The following is a 24,920-nucleotide window of genomic DNA, read 5'->3' on the forward strand; positions in this document are numbered from 1 at the left end:
CACTAACAAGGTGTTTGGGATGTCCTGACCAGGGCAAGGCTTCAGTGCTGGAAACTGGAAGCAAGAGAATGGGTGGATCCAGATTTCTTTGTAAGTAACCCAAGCTCTGTGGTCAGTGCCTGGCATTTGGGTACCTGGAGATGGTCTTTGCCCAATTCCAACTATCCTGGATATTTTCTGTGTTGAAGAATCTGACAGAACTAGGATCAAGGAAAGGGTTCCTCTGTAAATGAGTTCAGTGACAGCAGGGTGTCACTGCATGACACTGCATGAGCTCCTGGCTATATGGGAAGGCTGCTTTCATGCAGTGGGGAAGCCTGGCAGCTTGAGCTGAGAAATAAGTTCTGCTTCCTACTTGTGGCACGTGTCAAACCTGTAGTGTGAGCTAGAGGGTTTGGAAAGCTGCCTGATGCTTGCAAAGGAGCCTGGCCAGCTAAATATTTCCTTCCTGACTTGGTCAGGCTAAACGGCTGACAATAAATGGCTTTGTCTCCTTCTCCCACCTCCATTTCTATGTATGCAGGTGGTTAGGTCTTCAACTTACTTTCCAGTTCTGAAAGAAAAAGGGAAGATTAAACTGTCTTTTGTCTGTTTCCCATCTTGAACATCCTGAACCAACATCCTTGAATAAAGCTTTTCTTAAGTTTGGGTATGGGAGCTTAGGAGGAAAGCTGTGAAAATGATTAAAGGGTTGGGAAAGAATCTCTATTTAGGGAGAAATGAAAAGGCTCAGAGTTAAAATTAAGAGGAAAGTCTCATAAGGGTAAGATAGTTCAAAAAAAAAAAAAAAGAAAAGAAAAAAAGAAAAGAGGAAATTGTGTTTCTCTATCTATTTTGGCAGGATGCAAAAAGAATCGGCAAAGAAATTGAAGTTTTAGAACTCCTTTACTAATGGAAATATAATTAACTCATGGAACTTGCTGTCACAAGAATTTGCTTCAGCTGGTCTGTTTTGGTTCTTGAGACCTAAAGAGCCTCAAGATCATCAAGATTCACCAGAAAGGAAATGGATTTTTGAAGGAGGATGATTAGGCCCTTTTACTTCCTGCTACTCCCTGAAAGGAGATAGGTGGAATTCTGAACAGGCTGTTTCATAATTGTCCTTTTCTTTATCTTGTAACTTCTTCTGAATTATGCTGGAGAAATGATTCCAGAGCAGCAATCCAGTCTGTTACAGCATGACCTGTGAAATGCAGCAGAGTGTGTCAAGGGCTAAACTTCGTCTCTTTATACATGAAACAATATCAATAAGAGTAGTGGTATTCCATCACTTAATGTCTGATTTAAAGATCAAACATCTTTTTGCAAGCTGTGCTATAGCTTAGAGGAAAAACTTCAATGCTTCAGTACTGTGTTAAGTGTGCCCTCAAAACCTGCGGGGCCAAGATTCAGGGAAAGATCTGGGTTTGAAAACTGTCACTCATTGAAAATGAATCCAAGGTAATTTCTAATAATGTCAATGGCACTTTGATAAAGGTGCTCTGGTTTTTGGAGAGGAGCGTGGATCAGGCTATACGCTGTAGAAGTGTTCCTGCTCTCTTTCCATGATGGAACATCACCTTGACCTTGTGCTGGGAGGAGAGGGCTCCCCTTGGCTGCAGTCCCTAAACTTTGCAGGACTTGGAACATAGAAGCAAGTATTGGAACATCTGGCAGATGAAATTAGCTTGTCAGACGGGGGACCTTATCCTGAATGAAGCACTGAGCAGGAATGACAACACACCCAACTGCCAGAAACCAGGCACCAAAGCTTTCATGCTGGGTAGTATTGTTAATGTACCTCCATCTCAATACCAGGACAAATCTGACTTTTTTCTGGCCCTCCAAATTGGGTTAAGAGTGGTAGCCAAAGGCTGTGTAAAGTGGCATTGACCTACTTCTGCACTGTGCAGAAATAAGTAGTTTTGTCCCATGTGTTTGGTAGATGGGTAACACCTCTCTTGATGGGCATCAGAAGTAGGTCTGGGGAAAAGATGGATGAAAGCCTGAAGTCTCAGTTTGATAGGTGTGTATCATTGCATCCTGGCTGCTATGGCTAAAGGTTCTGTCTTCTCATGGAGATGATGCTAGGAACAAAGACTGAAGTCCAGCAAACTCCTTAAATGTCTTTTTTTTTTTTTTTTTTTTCTTTTCTTTTTAAATCACGTTATCTTTGAAAGCTAATAAACACGTGCTCCAAGTAAGTGATGCTGTATCAGCCCCAAAGCATTTAGCTGATAACATCTGTATCTTCATCACTTATCTATGCAGATTATTGCTGCCCTGAGAGATGTGTTGAAATGAAAAAGTTTGCCTTTCTTGTCTCTTGATGCCAAATCCAAGCCTTGTTTACAAGCTTCCTGGGCAGGAGCAGTACATTCCAGAAGTTCTGGCCTGGACTGTCTGGGTGAATCCTGAGCTTGTTGCATAGTTCAAGTTTATTTTGCAATAGAAAGGAATAAAATACTTAAATTGGTTATGTAAAATCCAAGAGGATTTGGAAAGAATAAACTTAGCTATCAGTTGTGGAAAAGATGATAAAAAACCTCTCTATGATCCCCTAAGTCTATTATTAAAAGAACACTATTCTTTTCCTCCTGAGTTACAACATTAAAGCTAATTATAACAGGTATAAAATCATGGTAACCCCTGACTTTCACGAGAGGTGAAAAGGACAAAGGAAGTTGTCTGATCTAATTTTCTTGCTTTAATTGGGAGACATGAAAGAACATGAGACTATAGCTGCAGATAATGCTGTGTCTGAGACAGATCCAGGATAATACAGTTTCAGTTCCCTTGCCTAGCAGATTGAGCAATGGAGTGGGATTTTTGGGTGTCTTTTTTTTTTTTTTTTCCTTCTTTTTTTCTGCTTATTCCATTGGCTAATGAAGATTTGCAGCCATTGCTTTCCTCTTTTGTGTCCATATTTCCATCCCTTTAAAAATGAAGATAATGATGGTACCTGAATTCATAATATACTAGTGAAAAAGACTGTTTGACAGTATTGAAAAGAAGTGAGTTAAAAATCTCTCAAAAGAAGTAAAAATAAGTCTTCAAAAACGTTGAAATCAAGTGAGGAAAATTTGAATCAGAAGTAAAATAAATGGCAACAGCATAATCTTCTAGAAATGCAGATGCTCACTCACAGTGAGTGGGAGAATCTTGCATGGAGCTCAGTGTTCATGTACCACGGGGAATGTGTTAAAACGATGGTGTGCCACACAGGGGAAATTGCAAATGTGGGTGTCTGTCAGATTTTAACCTGAGAAAAGATTGGACCTTTGGGGGAGGTGACATGCTCTGAGTCAAAATGTCCAGAAGTATTGTCACTGATTTGCCAGAGAACAAAAAAGGAGTGGCTCAACTCTTGCTGGAGCAGAAGTGACTGAGTTGAGAAAGATGAATGCCAGCTATGGCAAAGTCAGTCTTTCAGGGTAATGTCCTGGCCTTGTGAAACCATGGATAGAGTTTGAAAAGTTATGGTGACTATAGGTAATTAATAAAAAAGAGAAGTTGGAAGTTCTTGCCCAATATCTCTTTCCCCAGGAAAAGGATGGAGGCTGCAATGGTTTATAGCAGGATGAACATCTCTGGGAAAGCAGCACTGTCGAAGCCATTGGCTATAACCACTGGCAGGGTTCAGCTGTTTGGGTCTCGAAGGCCTGATCTGAGAAATCAGCCAATGTCTAGGACTTCTCTGGGAACCCACAGAACAAAAGCAAACAGGGCATGTATTTTATTTTATTTTATTTTTATCCTGGAAGTCTTCCAGTTTATCAAATTCTGTTTCAGATCCTCTAGAGTTGCTTTCTGATCTTGTTTGTGTGGGAAGCAGGAGAAAACCTTCCCTTGTACCAGGGAACTCCACTTTTGTAATTACAAACCTCTGATCTTCAGCAGTGATTGGATCAATATTATGTGGAGTGGAATACGGGGAATTAGTGTCCCTCTTCCAGGTCAGCAACTCCTAGTCCATTAGCAGGAATGGAATAACACCCTACATGTTTGGAAACCTTTGTTTTTAGGGAAGAAATTTTAGGTGAGGCTTAATTTCAACCTAATAGCCCGTTAAAATCTTCACATTTGTTTTTGAGAATGCCATTAAAAATCAATTACATTAATGGGGCTCAGTTGGAGATGTTCTGAAATATGGATAGGATCAAGGAAAGTGACTTTGAAACAGGGCTTGTGGTGCAGCAGCCATTTGCTTGGTCCTCCCAATCACATCTGTATGGAACAAACCTGATCCTTGCTTTTGGCAGCTCTGCAGAAGCCAACCTAGCTCTTCAGGAACAAGTGACAAGTGTCATGTACTTTGGTGTAAACCTATTACCAGTGCGTTTTGAGGGAGCAATCCTTCTGCCCTACTATAAATGTTAACCCCCAAGTTACAGATGGTTTGCTTGCATAAAGTTATCACATCGCTATCAGCTCCAGAGGTAGTAGAGACTCCTTCCTTTGGAGGCCTTCAGAAGGTGCCTGGACATGGCCCTGGGCATACTGCTGTAGGAATCCTGGCGTGTGTGCTGGAGTTGGACAAGGTGCCCAGATGTCCCTTCCAGGCTTATCCGTTCTCTGATTTTGAGCTCCATCAGGCCTTGATCATCCAGCTCCGTGCAGCAGGTATCTGAAACCCTAGAGATATCTGGTACTCCTTGCAGTATGACCATGGGCTTGCCACTTCACCATGTGATAAATGGTCCTTGTTCTCAAACCAGTCCCAAACAGAAGGACAGTCCAGTGGTTGGAAACCAGCCTGGGTGAGTGGAGACCAACATTTACTGCACAAAGGCCAGTGCAAACTGGTCCATTTGGCATCTCTGGTCCTCATCTGTGAAATAACCGCATTGCCCAAGTACCTAAGTGTGTTGAGAGGAGGAATGTTTTGGAGTGTGATTTCTCCAATAATCACACCCTCTAGTAAGGAAGGATGCCTGGCTTTCTGAAATGGCCAGGTAAATAATGCTGTCCCCAGCCTGCCTCCACTGAACAATGTTTTTACCTCCAGTTCCCAGAGAACAATTCACCATGCTCTCATCTCATTTCATGCACGACTGTAGCTGAGCTACCATTTTTCACACGGGAAGCATGTAAAACAGAGGCTGCACACCTGTTCTTCCTTTACAAACTGGATTTCTTAGTGGTCAGTGGATCTCTTTGTTCAAAACCAGAAAACAACTTCTGAGAGCTAAGAATGGTTTGTGGGAAGTTACGAATCTTTGGCATTGTGTGATTTCCAGACTAGAAGTTCATCACTGTGTTTTGGGGGGGGGGGGAGGGGGGGAGGGGGATATGCTGGAGATAGTCACCCCTTCTGGCTCCTTTGGGCAGCAGCTGATGTAGAGATGAAGATGCAGAGATGATGATGATGCAGACCTGCTATGGGAAGGGCAAAGAAGTGGGGGCAATGTAAGGAGGGGAATAGTACCACTACTGGGGAGGAGTGTGCTTGGTTCTTGTATCTGAGTCAAGTTTGCTCCTAGTTCCTAAATGGGGCTTGTGAGACAGTTGCATTGATGTGTCCCTTCAGGTTTCAGATTAAAAAAGCTCTTTCAGGCATTGGAAACTGATCTCTCTTTTGCCTGCTGCTCTGGATGTATGAGAGGATTGGGAGAAGTCATCTTCTGCCCATGGCTAGGTTGTTCAAATCACCTTCATATGCTTTGTAAGGGGATCCTTACATATGGGGGGAAGACCACTTATAGCATGAGGCTTGATGTCCTTGCAGGCGTTGTGTAGGCAGTGCATGTGACACAAAGATGAAACGTGGGCACTTCCATGTAAGGCTGATCATGACCTTGTAAAATAGAGGTGATGGAGGATCCCCTCTACTGCTGCTTCCATGGGGCCCGACTTAATGAGTGCCCATGCTGTGCTCCCCATGTAGCTTGTTTCTGGAAGTGGTTAACATTGCATTCACCCTGCTGCTGGCATGGGAATCATGACTGAAGCTGGGATCGCAGTGACTGTGCTTGGAAAGACTCTCCACCTGGAGCCTTGTGGCACCAGGATGGATGGATCGAAGGGGACTGGGCAAGAGACTGCAGTAGCCAAAGCAATTTGGTATGAAGAGAGCATAGAGTCGTAGAATGGCTTGGGTTGGAAGGGACCTTAAAGATCATCTAACTCCAACCCCCCTGCCATACCACTAGATCAGGTTGGTCAAGGCCCCATCCAGACTGGTCTTGAACACCTACAGGGATGGGGCATCCATGGCTTCTGTGGGCAACCTGTTCCAGTGCCTCGCTACAGTGCTTCATAGTGAAGAATTTCCTCCTAATGTCTAATGTCAGACTGTCTTCAGGGCAGAGACAAGGCCTTGGTGTACGTCCCAGTGCTTCTTCTTGCAGGGAAGTTTGTAGGAAGGGAGGAGATCAGTGAAATCCAGCTGCCTTGTGCCAGTGTTCCCCAAATGGCGTGTGGGCAGCTCAGCTGCAGGCAAATGGTTTGAGGGACTCAACAAAGAGACAGAGCCCCATGGTGTTTGCAGCCAAGTGCTGGGCAGTGTGTGAGTGTCTGAGGTACAGAGAATTTGTCTGCTGAGTGCTAATCTTCACCAGACACCTTGGGTCGCACTCATGTCTACACTCTGTTAAGGATCAAACACAGAATAACAATAAAACCTTTAAATCTCATAGAAATGGGATAAGACTACCTGGATTGCTCTGCATGACTTGAATGAAACTCCACAAGGTGTGTCTAAATATCTGCTCAGTGCCTTACCTAAAGCATCAGCGTGGGGCAGCAGGTACAAAACTGACCTGGTGCCCTTCCAAAGAGCTGCCTCCTGTGCAAGGGCATTACCACTGAACCCAGAAGTAATGCAAAAAGGTGTAAGCTCGTAGGGGAGAGATGGGTTTGACTGGAAAGGGCATTGCTGCAGACCAGCCCCAGCCAGACTAATGGTGCGACGTTCTTGGAAGCAAGCTGTGTTTCAGCAAATATCCGGAACCAGGGATTTTTTTGTATTTATTTTTTATTTTTTTAGCTTGCCACTTGCTGTTCATTTTCTCCCTGGCACTGGGGCTGTGATTCCTGGAACCCTGGATATATTCGAGAGTGCCTCTCAAACACGGATAAAAGTAATTAAACCTCTCAGCTTTCTCCTTTTTAGATTTGCTGTAGTTCTTCAAGCGTAGATTTTAAGATTGGACAAAATGTGCAACCTGAGATCTGACATCCTGTTCCTGCATTGAGCAGGGGAATGAAAGGATGAAGTGGAGACTATTCAGGCAGCCCCAGTGCTGCTCCCGAAGCAAAGAGAGATAGTTGTTTGCTGCCAGGTGCAGCCTTTCTTGCTGTTCCCCTCTTTGCCCCCTGCAATTAAGCAGTTAAATTTAGCTGTCTGATAGGTATTGGAATGGATGTGGCGCAACCACTTTAGTTGTGCAAATAACTGTTATTTTGGCTCACTTGTAGCTCTGAAAAATCAAGGAAATTGTTTCATGCCATACATAAGCACTGAAAGAACTGACTTTCAGATGGAAAGTAGATTCAAGAGGCAAGACAATTGAGTGAAATGAGGAGTAACTCTTGTCTAATCTGGATTAAGAAATTTTTTTGGGCTTTTAGTGTTTTCAATAGTTTTGGCTTTGTGACATGAAAATGTAACAACCTTCCACAGAGGAAAGATCAAATTTCAAATGTTTCAGTTCAATGATGTTGACATAAAAAATAAAAAAATAAAAAATCATCTCCATATTCCCTTCAAGGGGATGTTTTGGCAAGCTTGGCAAGAGTTACTGAAGTAATGCCATTAATCTAAATCTATGGAGGGAAAAAAAAATCCAACCAAAATAAGCTGGCAAAAGACTTTTATCATGTCGCTGTGATACCCAGCTCCTGTGCGGATGGGGCCAGCAGTCAATCAGAGCATCCTTAAAGATGCCACCTCTTGCAGCAATGTCTTGTCCCTTAATAAGTCTCCGTGATGGCCTGCTACTGAAGTGATGGCCCACTCTGTAAAAGCTGAACTTCGACCTTGTGCTTGCCAATGGAGGAGAACGAGGTGCCCACGGTGGAGTGGTTGAGCACCAGCCCGGTGGGAAGGTACATGCTGTGCTGATGGGCTGCAGATGTTCTCGCTCAGTCGAATATTAACTTGCACACCTGCTCCTGGAGCCTTTTACAACCCATAAGTGCAGTGTGCATGTGACAGGTGCCATCGCAGCTCAATCTGATCTCAGTGCTTTGCTCCTGTGGGGTGCAGCACAACGGGAAGAGAGCTCCTGGTCTGCCTCAGCCCAGCTGCACCCCTGTGGTGCACAGAACTGCTCTGTGAACAGTGTTGTCTGCTTTGTGCCAGGCTTTGATCATCCCCATGCTTCTCCGCTAGGGTCCAGCTTTGAGGCTGCACTAATCTGGGACTGCACTAATCTCATTTGCCGTCTTTATTGTTCAATGCACAGCCCTGGGTCTTATTTACAGCTCTCCATTCAAACTGGGGGCTGAAGAAGGGAATCCTAATTTCCTTCTGGGCTTCTTTTTATGGACCTCATTGCTATAGTATGAGTGCTTCGTGCAAACAATAATTCACTTTCATGACACCCCTGTGAGATAGAAAGATGTTTCTTATTTTACGGTGGAAAGGGAGGTATAGGAATCTGAAAGACAAAAGTAACCATTAATTTTCACTTAATACTTTCAAAGCATGTTTTTGGGAACAGCAATAGCGTCGTTTCTCCTGTATAGACTCCTTTTCTATCAAGCTTCAGAGCAACAATACAAAGCAAAAGATTTCTAAGGCTTCACATAAAGCCATGGGAGTTTCCTCACAGTCCTTGATTTAGGAAGGGGCTCTGCCACTTCATCAGTTCCTGAAGATCACTCAGACACCTAGAAAACTTCACCCAGAAGTGTAAAACTATATACAATAAGAAGAGGTGGTATTCTGGCTTTGTCTTTTTTTTTTTTTTTGTATGTACCCCATGATGCATAGATGCACACGGGAAGAAAAAAATTCACGTAGGTGATGGTGATAAGGGACATCTTAGTGGACATTTCAGCTTGAAGATGACAGTTTATGCAACTTGTACTGAATGCTCATCTGAAACCTTTTACCACTCATCCCATCATTTAGCCCCGTTTGCCATCTGTTAGTGAAAAGTGGCTTTTAAACTTGGTGATATAGCTGTACTGAGGAGGGAAAAAAACCCTTGTGGTATTATTTCTTTATTTGGTATATATGTACTTTAGGAAGAAAATGTCCAAGAATAATTGAGATGAATCAGTTCTCTATATGTGGATTGCTTGAATATTTAACATCTGAGATCTTGTGAAGCAAAAGGGGCAAGGAACAAACACTGTTTATTTTTAGGATTAGAAAGTGGATGAAGCTGCTGGCCTAGATAGTGTACTCCTTCCAGGAGGAGCAAGGGAGAAAACAACCTCAAATGGAGTGCATCTGTGTCATGGGGAAGATTTTGTGTTTGTTTGAGTTGACAAAAACAGTTTGAGTTCACTTTAAGTTGTTTCTAGTGATGGGGAGGGAAAACAACAACAACAAAAACCCACAACCAACAACAGAAACCTAAATCATGTCTGGTAACTCTGAAATAAAATCTTCTTTGCATCTGGTTTCATTTCAAGTGTCTGAATCAAAGCTTGTCTGGAAGAAAAAAAAAAAAAAAAGTAAATGAAGTCCTGCTCCCCATCTTTTGGGCCTGCTTGGGCCAGAACTGTTGTAGATGGGCTCTGCAAAGGGCGATTCAAAGGCTGCTGTGGGCTTTTTGGTTTCAACAGGACAAAACCTGATATGTTGCATGGCATGGCATGGAGCTTGGATGGTTCCCACCTGGGAGAGGGGATGGGGTGCTCTGGCATGGACATGTCCCTGCTGATGTTACCTACTGCTTGCAAGCCTGCACTGAGCAATGCTGATCTTCACCACTGTTAACTGTTGTAGTGTTCTGGGGAGTCCACAGCCCTATTGATGCCAGGGTGGTCCCATTTGTGTTTGAGACAGCTGCTCTGCAAAATATTTGTACCCCACAGATGAGTTTAGCACACTAGTGGTTGTAGTGGCTGCCCTTGAAAATGATCCTTTTGACTGACAACAAGGAGAAGACAACAACTGACAACAATTGACCCATGAGTGGATGGCTGAAAATTAACCCTGCCTGCTACCCTCTGCCCCACATTAATTTGGAGAAACAAGGTCTTCCAAACCCAAATGTGACATCTGCTTCCCTGGGCACTAATTGCTGCCTTGCTTTCTCGGCTGCACTGATAAAGGAATTGGTAGTTTTCTGGGCACTTTCCTCTGCCCTTCTCTCTGTTTTTATGTTTCTGGTGCTTTGCACTGTTTTCAGTGAATGGTGCACCTTAATGTTACTGACCTGCTCACAAACATTCAAATGACTGTTAAATGGATTATAAACAGTTTCCAAATTAAGCCTTAGATGTTGTTCAGGGAGATGTCTGGACTTCTCGTGCGTTTCTTTCTTGCTGAGAAATATTACCATTGCTTTAAAATTAAAAATAAGAGCAAGATATGCTGAAAAGATGGAAATAAGTGGGGAGAAAAATTACCTTTCAGCTGAGAATGAGAATGGAAAATTTCTACTCAAAAGAAGATTATTTTGGGGAATGACAACTCAATGGAAATATTGTTTGCTAAACTAATGCGTTCACTGTTAAGTGAACATTATTTATATTAGAGGGAAGAAACACAATGTGGCATGGGGTATTTGGCTGCATATTTGGAAAAAAAAAAATCTGTGAGCAGATATTCAGTTTGCAAGTATGGAGAATTGAGACACAGGCAAGATAAAGAATGAAGACTCCAGACTATTGCTCTGTTAATTTGCATTTTGTTGGTATATATAAAATTATACTGAAATCAAATTTGTTTCAGGCAGAAGTGCTTAGCAGGCATAGGAAAAGCTGTTTGAAACATTAAATGTATATTCAAACTAGTTTTCTTGGAATTACATCATTTGGAGTTAATATCTCCTCTTCTTGCTGAGGTGGGTTTATATTCTCCAGGTTGAGAATTCTCCAGTAACAGATTTAATGCAGTTTTTGAGACTCAGTTATTTATTTATTTTGGAAAAGCAACACGTTCTTAGCCATGTGATCCTGCAGACTGTGTGTGTTTTATGTCAGTGCTTGATACTTCTTGCTCCAAAGGGGAGATGCAAACCCCAGCTGACTTGGGCTGATTCGTGTACTTGACAGATGAACTTGATTCTGGTGCAAATTCAGGCAGAGGTTTTGGATTTCTTTCCCTTTATTCAGCCTTTCTAAAGGTGGTATAATGGTTTGTACCCTAACATTGTGTGGTGCTGTTCCTGTAGCATGGGCTCTGTGTAGGCATTACCAGGACATATAGCTCCAAATGTTTTGGCGTGCTGGGTTCTGTACCAAGGCAAGAGAGTGATGGGATGGTGAACGAGCTCCCAGTGAGCCTCGTCTTTTCCAGTTTAGAAATGTTCCTCTCTGGTGTTACGTGCCAAGAGGGGCTTTTCAACACGTTCATTCCTACTGAAGACATGTTGGCTGAGACCCTCCTCTAACCTGTGGCACAGACGTTGCTTCGGGTGGGCTGTACACCTCTTTGGAAAGGGCCTTTCTTTGTGCCAGCAGAAAGGCAGAGGTTTTGCATCCACGACTGAGCAGGTTGCTCTAGTTGGTAGGGCCTCGACACTCATGTTACTGACTTCAGCGGGTTTCAAATCAGCCCCCGCATCTTTTGACCACATTGTGGTGTTGAATTCCTTCCTTATGAATGCTGGCACCTGCCTGCAGGGCTGCTGTACCCTGCCGAATTAGTCCCTCAGCAATAGAGGGAGTCAGATTGACAGCTAAAATATTTTTTCTCTTTGTAATGACTTCTTTCGCTCAAAATTTATGGATCTCTTCATGCTCATAAAACATAGAAAGTATATTCTCTGTCCTATTCCAGCATCACTTGCGTAAATTTGAATCCATCACTTTGAAATGATATCATTGTAAATGGGGTGCAGAACGAATAATGAAATATCTTGAACCCTTGTAACTTCAGATTAATGTCCGTTACTGCAGAGTAATTACTGTCCCATAAACTAATCCTTTGTACCTCAGAATAAGTCTTTCCAGCCCCTCATGCCACAAAGTCCTTCAAATTGTCCCTTTCAAGTTGGTCTGAACCAAAAATATGCATAATCTCCGGGTCCTGATAATTTTCCAGCTGTTTTAATTGGTTTTGTAGAACTGCTTGAGGCTGGGAGTGTGGCTGGAGCACATCTCTAGATGACTTTGTCCTGGACACCAGCATGATTTGCAGTCACCCTGTTGCTTGTTAGGTCTTCAGAACAGCATGCCAATTTTGCATCTCATTCTTGATCCTTTTGGAGCAAATAACAAATTGTTGCCATCGTCCTTTGTTGCAAATGTGTTCTACTCTGTTCTTGTGCTTGTGAATAGATGCTTCTAGGAACATCTCATGATGGGATTTTGCTGATGAAAGGAGAGGGGAAAGTCTAACCAATGTACAGGCTAACATAACTCGTATCTTCCTGTGTGTCAAGTTAGCTTCTGCTTCTCAGTGCTTGAGGCACCGTGAGTAAGAATCTGGCCCCTGTAATTTTATGTGCAACTGAGAAAAACAACTGGTGTCACCGAGCATCTGGAAATTTCAGTCCACTCTCTTCCAGGAAAGTAATTTCTTCCATTTTGCCAATGCTCTATGATTGATCTTACTGAATTCTGAAACTGCTGTCTTGGTTATAGATGAGGAACTGACTCCGGCATCTGAAAGAAGCCTTAGCAATGTGAATATAGATCCCAGCTCCACAATTTCCGAGGTGATCACTCAATCTTACAGACTACCACTCAGATTTGTGTTTCTTCTGTGGTTTGTTCTCTGAAGTTTACAATTTGTCAATTTTTATAGTACTATTCCATCTATTATTTATAAATCCAAACCCTAAGATTGTCTTTTCACATCTTCTCATTTAAATAGATCATGAACAGAAAGCCATGCGGGCAAGTTCTCTCTGTCCACCCCAGAGCCTCTAGGGATGTGAAAGGCTGGGCAACGTATGGCTGAGACCCGAACCTGTCTGCAGGCTAATGAATTGGCTCTGTAATTACCTCATTTCATAATGACTAGTTGGTGCCCAAAGCTTCAGGAAAAATCAACCCCAACCTGAATGACCATCAGTCTGTGTCATTAAGCAGGGAATGACCCAATGAACCAGAGCTATTTAAAAATTAAAATATAATCTCTTGGGCGCCTGTGTCTGCATGAATCTCTCGAGACTGCAGATCTGCATTGGGCCTTCTAAAGAGAAGTTTTCAGAAAAGATTTCACTTCTCTCTTATGCTTAGGATCACAAGCGAGATGGCCCTGATGATCTAAGAAAATGAATGTGCGGCTGTTGAGCCATTCCATTTTCATAAGGGCTATTTAGCACTATTCTATTTTTCTCCTGGTTTGAGGGAGCCTTTCAAAGTAAGGGTCAAGGAACCTGATGCAGACAATTGATGCCATCCTCCCAGATGTCCTTGCAAGCCACCCAGCTTTAAATATCTCAGATGACACTGTGAAAGGCTCCCCGCAGGGCTGAGAGACTCCAGAATGAATGAGTATCCTTGGATTAAATGATGATTAAGTGGCTGACGAAATAGGATGAATGAGGTGCTGCAAGGCAAGAACTCCTCCATTATAGCAGCTGACCTCAGGCCAAATTTCCTCTATTTCCCCATCTGTAAAAATGGAAATCTGTTACATCACGACTAAATGTTGAAATCAGTGTCTCTTATGGACCCGCCTGCTGTGGAGGACAGGGACCACCTTTCTGTTCATTGCATCTGCCCCTACAGTTCTGCACTACTGATGATCATTAGTAGAAACTTTCATGAAACAGGAGCTAAGACATGAGACAAATTTTTGCTCTGGAATGAAATCTTTATTGAGACATACGGCAAGTCAAAGTGGCTCCACAAAGACATCCGCCAAGCAATCCATCATGAAGGCTGATGGAGATGGTCAGCCTCTCTGCACCTTCCAGCCTCTGTGCACCTTTCGCCGAAGAGCTTGAGGCTAGCTGGCAAGTAGATGATTCCTGAATATCTCAGGCAAGATGTGAGAGCAACATCACTGTTACCCATCTTCTAGGAGAGGAAATGAAGGAGGGATGCAATAGAATAGTAAGAGAGCAACATAGAACAAAAATGCAGTCATCTTCATGTTTGATTTAGGCAGCTGCCTGCTTTTTTAAGACTAGGAAAGGGAGCAGGCTGCAGAGCATGCTAAATTCTTCCTCCTCTGGAGCTCAGTGTGAAGTTCATTGCAGATCTTCCTCATGCAGATATAAAAGTGAGGCCCCAACCCAGCGAGGTCACTGAGCCCACACAACACTTCTAGCTGAACTGTTTCTTTTTTTCCCCGTCCCAGAGTCTTGGCAATGACACATCTTAGCATCTGTCTTCCTTGCACCTTTAATTGCGTATGGTTTCTTCTTAGCTTCCTGGCTGGAGCTGCAGGGCACTGTTGTAGGCTGTGCAGTAGCTCCCTGCCGTCTGTCCCAGTGGCCACACCAGTGAATTGTGTGAGCAAAGCATTGCACCTCATAAAACAACCTGGTCAGAGAGGTGCTGTGCACATCTAGGATCATGACTGTTAATTACAGGGTGTCTTACTTGTGGAGCTGAGTTTTGCATAAAATCAGTCACTATCTGAATGATGAGAAAATAACCCATTGCAGGCTGGGTGAAGAACCCTTGGCTCTTATAAAAACTCAGCACTACCACTGGGACCTCCTTGTTACGTAAGTTTGGAAATCTGAGAGAGAATGAAATGAAAATGTGGTTTCTGGTGGAAACCTATTTTTGTTTTTCTTTACTGTCATTGTGTATTTGAACAACAGTGTTATCTGGGGACCTCAAATTCAGCAGAAAGCATCTCTGGTAGTTTTTGAATGAGCTTGCTGAACCCCTCCCAGCTAGTAAAAAAAAAAGAAGAAAAAAGAAAAAGAAAAAAAAATCTTTAAAATGATGGATGACAATGGTAAATACCAATGGTGCTATTTTGTTTCAACATTGGAGATTTTATGGTTGTCTTCCTGGAAATGACTGCTTCTTCCATAATCAGTTGATTCACTTATTCCTCTTGGATAATGTTATTTTTCTTTAGTCTTGAAAATACTCCTAGTCAGGCAGAAATACCAGGTCTGATTCTCATCTTGTTCCCTGGCTGTAAATCATCGTGGTCAGGAGTATCTATTCACCCACCTGGGTAGAGGCGCAGAATGACTAATTTTTCAGTTGTACAGTTTATTTCAGCTAATTTGGACCAAATACTTCATGATCTTTTTCTTCAAAGGAAAAGAGAAGGAAGTCTGGGATTGTTCTAAATGAGCTCTGCAAGCTTCTTCTCTGGGTTTTAGGCTGCAAACAGTTTTCCGCACAGCCTAGTTGATACTTTCTGCCTCTTTGCATGGAGCAGACTGTCCAACAAACCTTCGGAAATTCCTGGTGAGCTGAAGCAGGAAAATGTAGCCCTGGAGCAATAAATGGACACAAGAACTTGGTGTGTGGGACAAAGAGAGGTGTGGAGAGGTGCTTGGGGCTTGCTGTGAAGGGCTCAGCATGGCTGGGACCAACATGTTTGCTTTGATGCTGAGACAGTGCCTGGGAGCCTGCTGGGGGGATCTGTAGCCTGGTCCATCCAGACAGCCTGGAAAAGAAGGGATAAAAACTGGGCATGAGACTTGCATTTGATGTCAGAGACATTATTCAGATGGTTCTGGTGTCTGGAGACCACACAACTGAAAAATAACAAGGCCTCTGCTTATGGACAGTTACCACCCTTTCATGTGTTCACAGTTGCTCAGCTGCCTCAAATATCATGTAAAAACAGGAGTTGCATGGAGAAAGAGGTTATTGCCTTACTCACCTTTAAATGAGTCTGGTAGGGAAAAAAGATGTTTTTATTTTATTTTTTCCCCAAGAAATGATGTGTTTTATATGTTTTGGTGCTGGGTGAGGTTGCTAATGGGTTGTTATAACACTGTTGGCCACCTGGATTGCTGCCAAGGAAAGGCAGCATGAAGTCTCTCAGCTCTGGTTTAACCTTGTTCTGGGGGCTGGGACAGACCAGTTCTCCTTCACCCCCATTTTCTAACCTCTGATTCGACACGTTTGTTGAGCTGTTTCAAAGTTATTCAAAGTGTCCTTGCTTTACCTGCATTTCTGAACAAAGGGCTCTCCAGAAAAGAGCTGCTTAAGACCATACATAGGGAAAGAAGCAATACTGTAAGGGAGAGGAAGATAAGAGATTTATTTTTTTTCAATCAATTAATACATTTGTTGATTTCATTCCACAAAAATGTGGAAGGAAGGAAGTTTGAGAAGTATTTCATCTTGGATACTCTTTAATACATTGTTTTTATGTATTTGAAATTATACTCCTTGTGCTTTGAAATAACACCAATCCAAGCTGTAAATGAAAATTAGAGTTAAAGAATTTATGATGTCTGAGTCATTTGATTTCTGGTCAAACTAAGTATTTATTTGACCTAACATGGCTTCTCTGAAATGCTTTTTTCCCCTAGGAAAGCACTTGAAACATTCTCACAAAAGTTTTAAGTTCTTCATTTGGATCATCAAACTGAAAAGATCTCTTGTTCAACTCCAGGTGGCAATAATTGTTTTTTTTTTCATTGTTTCCACACTCAGAAATATGATTTTCTTCCCCACCCCAGGGAAGTGTCTGCAATCAGGAATTTCCATTGCTAGCCTCCTTTGAAATGCATTCCTCTTGAATTAAAAGGGTCTGTGCCTGCTGGCATGGGAAGTACTCAAACCTGACAGGGAAACAGAACAAAGTAGATGCAGAAGAACGAGGAAACGAGGTTAAGTGCAAGTGTTTGATTGCTTCCTTGCACCAAGCCCTGAAAGGATATTCTATAGAAAGATGTAGTCTGGCATGAGGTGAAAAAGAAGAGCTTTTATTCTGTTTGTCTGGATGGTTTTGAAACCTCTGTTGAAGAAGCATGTTGATAGGAAGAATATTGTTACACAAAGAAGCAGCATGTCTCTTTTGCTGGAGTCTGTAATGCCAGAAGAAATACATGTAAGACACGATTTGTCCATGTGGCATCTGGGTATTGCTGGCTGCAGGTCTTGGCTGTTAAATTCAGTTTAACATCTGAAGAGTCTACTGAAACAGTTCAGACCTTAGAAGCAAACAAAAAAAGAAATGTGGAAAGGTTAAGAATCTCCTACCAGCATTTTCCTGGAAAACACAGGGAACTACAGATGCTTTTGCATAACAAAGGGAAGGTTGGGCAGCCTTCAGACACTGGTGGTCAGAAGGGGTTCTGGCAGAAGACATACTTGAGCCAGGCAAGAGCCAGAAAGATTTCTGTCTGTGCAGCGCTCCTTGGAGATGAAAGCATAGGTGGCTTTTGCCCCATAAGAACCAAAGCCTATTTTTTTTTTGTGTGTTTGTGTTTTCACTGGGAAAGTATTAAAAAAAAGATGAATTTCTGAAGAGGCACTTGAAGATTTAATTCTCCCCTCCTTTATACCCACATCGTTGCCTCTGCACTGACAGGAGTGGCCACAGAGGGGTCCCTCGTTTTCTGTAGATCTCAGTAAAGCCATGAGAAAGCAGCCTTCACTTCATTTTATTTTTCATTAAATGCTTTAAAGATTTAATGATCTTTGTGAAAAGAGCTGTGTGCTTATAAAATGGGGCTCTGGTTAGGAAGGGGAGGAATGAGCTTCAAGGCGAAAAACACTCAATAACCACCCCCTCTCTCAAATTAAGGACTCCTGTGTCCCCTCTGCTTCTCCCTGAGAGGAAAAAGGAACTGGAGCTGAGTGAAAAATGATCACACAGTTTTCAAAACAAATTCCTGGATCGAGTGTGTCGCCTGCCAATCACCGCCCCGAATGCGCCGTACGCTTGTCTCCTTTTGTCTGGGCTTTTTTCGGAGCTGAGCTGTGCAGTGATGGGGTTGTCTTACAGCCTGTTTGTACACTTGTCTGTAAAGCAATTTGCCTGAGATGGCCCCGGTCCAGTTGTGGTCCTGTCCTGGAAGCCCTCAGGCAGGAGAGGTGCAGCCAGGCCACTCATCTGTTTCCAACTGCTTCCAAATGTGGGATTTCTTCTGTTCCTAAATGTGTGTGCATACACATATTTATGTACACTTAAATTTATTTTGAGCTGGACGGTTTGACAAACTTGTATCCTTATCCATTAGGGTCTCATATCTGCTGGTGCTTGTCCCACCATCCAGCCCAGACAGAACCAGGCAGGTTTCACCTCACTTAGGAGGAGGAACCAAAATCTGGTCAAGGATTTTTTTTTTTTTTTTCGGAATTCTTTTTGCAGTGTTTATATAGCTGTTTGCCCCATTGGGACCAAGTGCTCCTTTAATATTTCACATTGGATCTTCCAAACAGGAACCATTTTTAGAGCTGTTAAGGTTGAAAAGTACATTTTTCCCCCCATATATATTTTTATCTACAGATCTACATGTGCACATATAATAACTTCCCTCCCCCATGCACACATATAGATAACTTTGGGCTGGTGTCAATGTATTTTTTTCAAGAACTTCTAAATTCATAGCATCTGAAAAGAAGAGCTTTTAATTTAAGCAAATTCCTTGATACTGTTTTTGAACAGAAATGTGGCTCGACTGTAGATAATCTTAGCGCCCAATCACCATGTTGAAATTATTTTAATTCCAGAAATTATCACATACCTTTTCATTTTGTTAACCTATTTATCTACATTTGCAAGAAGCCCACAGATGATCCAAGCACTCCATTATACTAGGACCTATAGAAATATGAATCAGATCTGAAGCCAATTAGAGGCTCAATTTAAACATGTAGGTCAATTATTAATCTCTGGTTTGTTAGACAGGATAGCTACTTTCTCAAGCACAACAGCTACACATCTATGTTTTGGGAATGGGATTCAGAAGAAATCAAGCTTAAATGTAAGACTATAATTGTTGCATCACTGCTAGCAGGAAGCGCTAGCAGCATCTGTTTTAGCACTGATCTATAATGTATTTGTTAATGGTCCAGAAAAGTGGGTTGTGAAGATGCAGGGGTCAAAGGCTCATGTAATTAGTGAGATTAGCCAAGACTGAAGGATTGCAGGAGGCAGGAACCAAGCTAGCAGGACGGGCAGCAAGATAGCAGGTGGATATCGGTGCTGACAGCCACAGCTCCCACCATAGGTGGGGACAATTGGAGCTTCTGGTATAGGCACTGCACCCAGAGGGGGTGGTAACTGCAGGGAGGGGGCTGAGGTAGATCTGGCTGATGTTGTTGAGAGTGAGTGGAAAATATGCTTTATGCATAGCAATGGTGAAAACAGTAATGAACATGCTAGGATTAGAGTGGGATAGAAAAACAAGCTTACCATTATATCGGTGAAAGACCCTTTCTTGAGTTACTCTGATCCTTGTGTCTAATGGTGCATATGGAGCAGAAATAGAACTTGTCAAGATGAAAAACAGTAGAAGTAATATTAATGAAAAGCCTGGGGTCATTTAATGTAAAGAGATGACTAAATGGGGACATAAGAAATATGAAAAATAAGAAATGGTAGGCCAGTGAATCAATGGCTCCTCTTCCTTATGAAACACAGGTAGGAATTGCATTTAACTATTAAAAATAGCAATAAAGTACATACAAGGAAAGCATGATGTTTGTACTTTTTACAAACAACATGACCTGGGGAGCTTATTCTCTCTATATTATAGAGGCTGAGGACCTGTGTACATGACATCTCAAGACAGCCCAGCATTGTTGGTGCTGCATAAAAGACATGGTGATGTGGTTGTTCTGTGGCACCTGAAAACCTGGGAGGAAGGGAAGGGGTGAGCAAGGAACACTCCTGGGATTCCTGCTTTTCTCCAAAGCATTTTTTCCAGTCTGTAGTTGAAGAAGGATTCTCTGAGGTCTCTCTCTCCAGGAAAGGCTGAGTTGCGCACAAGATTGTCTCCAGGCTAGGGATGGATTTAAATTTGTGTTGTGGGAACTAGGTTCGGCGGCTCTGCAATGTGTTCCCAGATCACTCCCTTCCTCCACTGCTGAAATATGCAGGTGAAAAAGAAAAGGGAGCTTTGTCCCTGCCACGCACCCGTGACTGCGGCTGGTGCGTGCGCTCGTAGCGGAGGCGCGGGACGAGGCAGCGCGGCACAACGGCAGCACCGTGGGGGATGCAGAGCAGTGGTGGGCGGCGGGAGAGGGAGCCTGCCCGTGGCTGCAAATAAAGCCCAGGGGTGGGCGGGGGGTGTCCCCACCAGCATGTATCCACCCTCGGGCCAGTGCAGTACCGAGCATCCTTCTCGCCCACCCTGCCTCGGTCCAAAGTGGTTGGCCTTCTCTGGTTGCTGTCATGTTGAAATTAGCTGGGGAGAGACACTTCACCCATTTCCTTGCCTAGTTTCTATGGTGATATTCCACTCAACTGTTTTCAGCAGGTCTGAGTTTATTTCCCTGCAGATAAGGCAGCCTATGCTAATATACCGCAGCCTGGGCTCTATATCTTGGCAACAAGCCGAGGGTTCGTACCACTGAAATTAAACGGCTCTGGGATGAGCGTATTTCTTGCTGGCTTTGGCAATAGCTGGCATTATCTCGTAAACTAATATTTTGATTGTTTATTGCTGCTGTTTGCCACCCTAAGCTGGAAGGCTGGGGAGGCATGTGGAAATGTGCAGTCTCATGTTCTTCCTCCGTGCTCCGTGGTGCAGGAAGCTCAGGGACCGCCAGCTCTGGCTTGGTGAAGGCTGAAATACAGCACAAGATGTAGGAGGAAAGAGGTGTGAGAGAAGGGTGTTGGAAGCAGTGGGAAAGGGGTTTTGCTAGAGATGTTCAGGCTGGTTAGATCCGTGTTGACTCCAGGTGAGTAATTCACACCCTTTCTCTCCACGTTGGGGTGGCTGCAGTCCCCATCCCTGGTACACCTTGAAGGTTTTTGGAGTAGGTCCACCTGCTGTTTTCTCCAAGATGCCTTGAATGCTTTGGCTGCTGGCAAGAGAAGGTGATGACTGTCTCCCCATATGTGAGGGGGATGATGGAGATTGCTTTCTTGCTGCTCTTGGGGCTGGTGCAGTCCCAATCCTGGCTGCTTGCTGCACACCTACCCTTATGCTGGCCAAAGGGGCTACAGCTCATCCATCCCCTTAGAAAACATCAGTTGTTGAGATCCCTGTGGACCCCATCTTTCGATCACATCCCAGAAAATAAGGCTTGGTCCCACTGCTTGGTGCAGCAGGTGCTGCAGAGGTTTGTGCAGCAGCTGGCTTTGACTTGGTGCTGTTTGGGAAGGGAGATGATGCTGTCTTCTGACTTCTCCAGAGAAAACGTGATTCAAAGCTTGTCTTTGCCCCAGCAGCTTGCTGTGTGGTTGTAGTCCCTCCCTTTTGCTGTGTGCAGTGGTTTACTCCTGCTAGATGATGCATGGGTACTGGGCTCACCTACCTGGGTCAAGCCAGTGCGTATGCTCAGCAGAAAGACAAACTTGGGTGGAAAACAGAAACCCCCAACCCTGCAAGCCAGGCTGTGACCCTTTGTAAGGACCTGAGAAGTACAGACAGCTATATTAATGGCTGAATAAAATTTCTTGCAGGTGAGTGCCCTGAGGAGAAGAGGGAGACTGGGAAAATTGCAGCAGAGCTCATGGCAAAGAAGGATGCTAGTAATTATGGTTTTGCTCTGAGCAGGAATATGCCTGCCAGGCAGTCCCAAATTCTGGGGTCACTCTGGTGGGGACGAGGGACCCTGTAGCACATCATGGAGCTGTGAAGTGACAACATCTTGATCATGGGGGCAAAGCATGGTTATTCTCCTTGGACTCTTGGCTCACCTCTTTCTCATTCTCACTTCACCTCCCTGTCCCCAGGCTAAAGCCTGCTTTGAGGGCTGCCATCTTCAGAAAAGCCTTAGTCTCAGTAATGCTGACTCCTCCTGCGGGTGCTGTGTGAGCAGGCAAGAAAGCAGGTCTGCTGTGGGCTCAGACGGCATCTGTGCCTTCACAGGAAATGTGGTGGCACCGTCAAGTCTCCTGCAATGTGACGCAGGTAGTTGGCTGCTTCCCTGATACACTTCACACCTCTCAGAAGTATGACTGATCTCACTTACCAGTGGCATTTTAACATACCCACCACCAAAGCTCCGGGCTGACGTTTCCAGCAAATTCTGTTCCATTTTCAAAGGGCCGTAGTTTAGAGCAGACCTGCGAAAACGCACGAAGGTTTCTTTTAGCAAGTGGCAAACTTCAGCTGATGCAGGCTCCCCCTGAGGATGCTGCCCCACTCCCGAGGTTGGGGTGGCTGAGGGAGGAACAAAAACCCAACCACGGGCTCTGCTCCCACCCCTGTGCTCAGCCCCTGGCTCCTTGGCCAACTTTGGCAGCCAGGGCCCTGTCTGTGGGCAGGAGGAGGTAATTCTGCTGTGGAGAAAGGATTTGGGGGAAATCATTACCATTTCTGACGGGATCAGAGCCCACTTTCAATGAATGCTATGGAAAAAACACTGCATATCTCAAGGAAGCGCTTGGCTCCAGGGCAGCTCCCTGAATATCCTGACTCCACAAGGAGTGCAGGCATGACCTGGTTCCTCTGTATTTTTAAGACATGGAAAATATTTTCTTGGTCCCAAATAGAGGTTACCAATGGAGCTGTTAGGGCTGGGCAGTTCAGGAAACCACCTAAATGTACTCCAAGCCTCCAGGACACTCACGGATCCAGAGCACTGTCCAACTCCCTGTTCCATAAGGGAAGTTTTGTGCGGTTATTGTTCTAGCCACTGAACAACTACAGACAACTGACCTGTGCTGCAGCTAATTGTGCTGCTTTGGTTTATTTTTGTCCATCTCAGACTAACAGCTTGTATGTCTGACAGAAGCTTGCTTTTTCTTTTCCCCTTCCCGTGAAGGATTATTAATAGATGAGGCATCAACAAAGAAAAGACCATTTGAGAAATAAGATGGGACACTTGCTCTACAGTGGAAAAAAACAACAGCACACACCCACATGAAACATTCTTTTCTTTTTAAAGAACATTGACAAGAAAGCCCTCTTTCCTTTGGGAGGCATTCATATTCCCTGGAGTTCATGATTCAGCCAGCATTTCTGCCCTCTGCAAATAGATTAAAATCTGAAGGACTTTTTTCCCTATTGTGCTTGAATGATTTTAACTTAGGTCAGATGCTGACTTGCAGAAGGCTGGACTTGAGCATCATCTCCTTTTATCACTCCTATCTGAGACTTCATGGTCTCTCTTCAGGCTCTAAATAAAATGGGACTAAACATAATCAAATCTTATGCTTCAGGGCAAAATATAATTACCTGGAGGGATCAGGAAGAAATTGCTTTTCTTCTGTGAATAGCACTGATTAACACAATGTGTGTTGACGGTGTTTTTTCTGACAAGCAGTTACGGGCTGCTGCTGCAAACAGACTCCATGGGCCAAAAGGTCTTTGCTTGCAATGAGCCATGGTAAGCTGGTGGCTTGTTTTGTGGGGCTTGGAAGGGGGTTCTGAGAAGTGAAGAAACTTCATCTTCTGGCTCTGGGAGACTTCTGGAATCAGATCTGAAGCAGGACTTCCCAGAAGAGTTGTGTGGAGGAGGTGGAAGTGTCTGCAGGGAGGAACCTGCTGCAGTGCCCAGGCACCGAGCCATTGCTGGGGGGCTGCTGTCAGTGGGATGCTGCTGTCCTGGCCGTGCTTTCAGTTTGGCCTCCTATGAAGACCAACTGATAGGTTTGTCCTGAAAACTTGGCTTCTCTGGTGCTGTAACGCAACTTCCCTCAGCTCAACAAGCAGGCTCCGAATGCAGAAATGGTTTCAGAGAAAAATATTTCATCAATGCATTGCTTGCCCTATTTCCTTGGAGATCCCAGTGAAAGATCTCCTTCATAGGTATGTGCTTGAGGGAGCACCGATGGGAAAAATGAAATATCACTGAGTTCAGCAGGCAAAGTTTTGTTTGGAGGCCTTGAGTCCCCCTCAACCCAGCTCCCAGGTGGTTGTAGCCTTGAGCAGATCTCTGCCAGGTGGCTCAAACCCTTATTGTAGTCCTGGGACCAGGTGAGCAAAGGGAAGGTTTAAAGGGCAGAGGATGACCAGCAGCTCACCTGGTGCCAAAGGGGAAGGCTAAGGCTGGGTGCAGGAAGGGGCTGAGCTGAGGTCTCGGCGCTGGCTTCTCCTGTGGGGCTGTGAGGTCCTTGCTGCTGAATTTCTCCATGCCGAAAGGAGGATAACGGCATCTATCCAGTCTGGATCTTAGACTGTCGAGTCTCTGGAGAATGCAGCTTTCCTGGTGCTAGGTATGTGTCTTTTGTATAGAAAGTGTTTGAGGTGAGTGGGGTGTCGGCCAGGTCAGGTTTGCTGGGGCTGTTGTGGTGGTTATGATGGGTTGTTGGGAGGTGGCTGCTTTCTGGACCATAGCTTGCTGCTCCCTTGGAGTAGCATCGCTTTAAAGAAGCCTGTAATTTTTATATTAGGCTGATGCTGCATTAAGGTCTACCACAGCACGAGAGATATGACTATTCACTTAGTAGATAAAGCTTATGAAGCCTCTTTGTGTAGAGAACAAAGGCTCTGCTGTTATCCTGAGTAGTGGGCAATGACAGCTGTCTGCTACGTGGTACAGGGAGGGCACAAGTGCCAGACCTGCCTGCTAAAGAAGGTGGCTGCACTCAGACTGCACTGTTAAAGGCTGTGCTGTCTGGGTATTAATTAAACACCAATATTAAACCAATGGATATTGCCTTATAGACCCAGAATTTCACTTGCACAGGGCCTCAATTCCCTTCTAATTTGGAAATGCATGTTGGAGAGGGGGAGCTCTGAGATCCATGTTTAGTGCTTTATGATTTACCCTATGGCTGTATTTGTAACGATAGCTTAGTGACCTACAGACATCTAGCCTAGTCCTCACAATTTCTCTATGTGCTGCACTTCAAAGTAAAATAGCCA

The 24,920-nt window shown here is 44.0% G+C and overlaps 1 protein-coding gene across 6 annotated transcripts in view; it reads left to right on the forward strand.

Moving 5' to 3' along the window:
* The window catches only part of LOC101794161 (voltage-dependent N-type calcium channel subunit alpha-1B), a 297,197-nt gene that overhangs the window by 35,068 nt on the left and 237,209 nt on the right, over positions 1–24,920 (forward strand). Inside the window, exon 1 of one of the 6 annotated variants that reach the window (XM_072025253.1) lies at positions 24,074–24,268. The exons of the other annotated variants lie outside the window; for them this stretch is intronic. The gene's annotated coding sequence lies outside the window, so the exon portion shown is untranslated. Of the gene's footprint in view, positions 1–24,073; positions 24,269–24,920 lie in introns of those variants that run through there. 6 annotated transcript variants of the gene reach the window in all.

The sequence above is a fragment of the Anas platyrhynchos genome, chromosome 18 (genome assembly GCF_047663525.1).
Source record: "Anas platyrhynchos isolate ZD024472 breed Pekin duck chromosome 18, IASCAAS_PekinDuck_T2T, whole genome shotgun sequence".
Classification (NCBI taxonomy): Eukaryota; Metazoa; Chordata; class Aves; order Anseriformes; family Anatidae; genus Anas; species Anas platyrhynchos.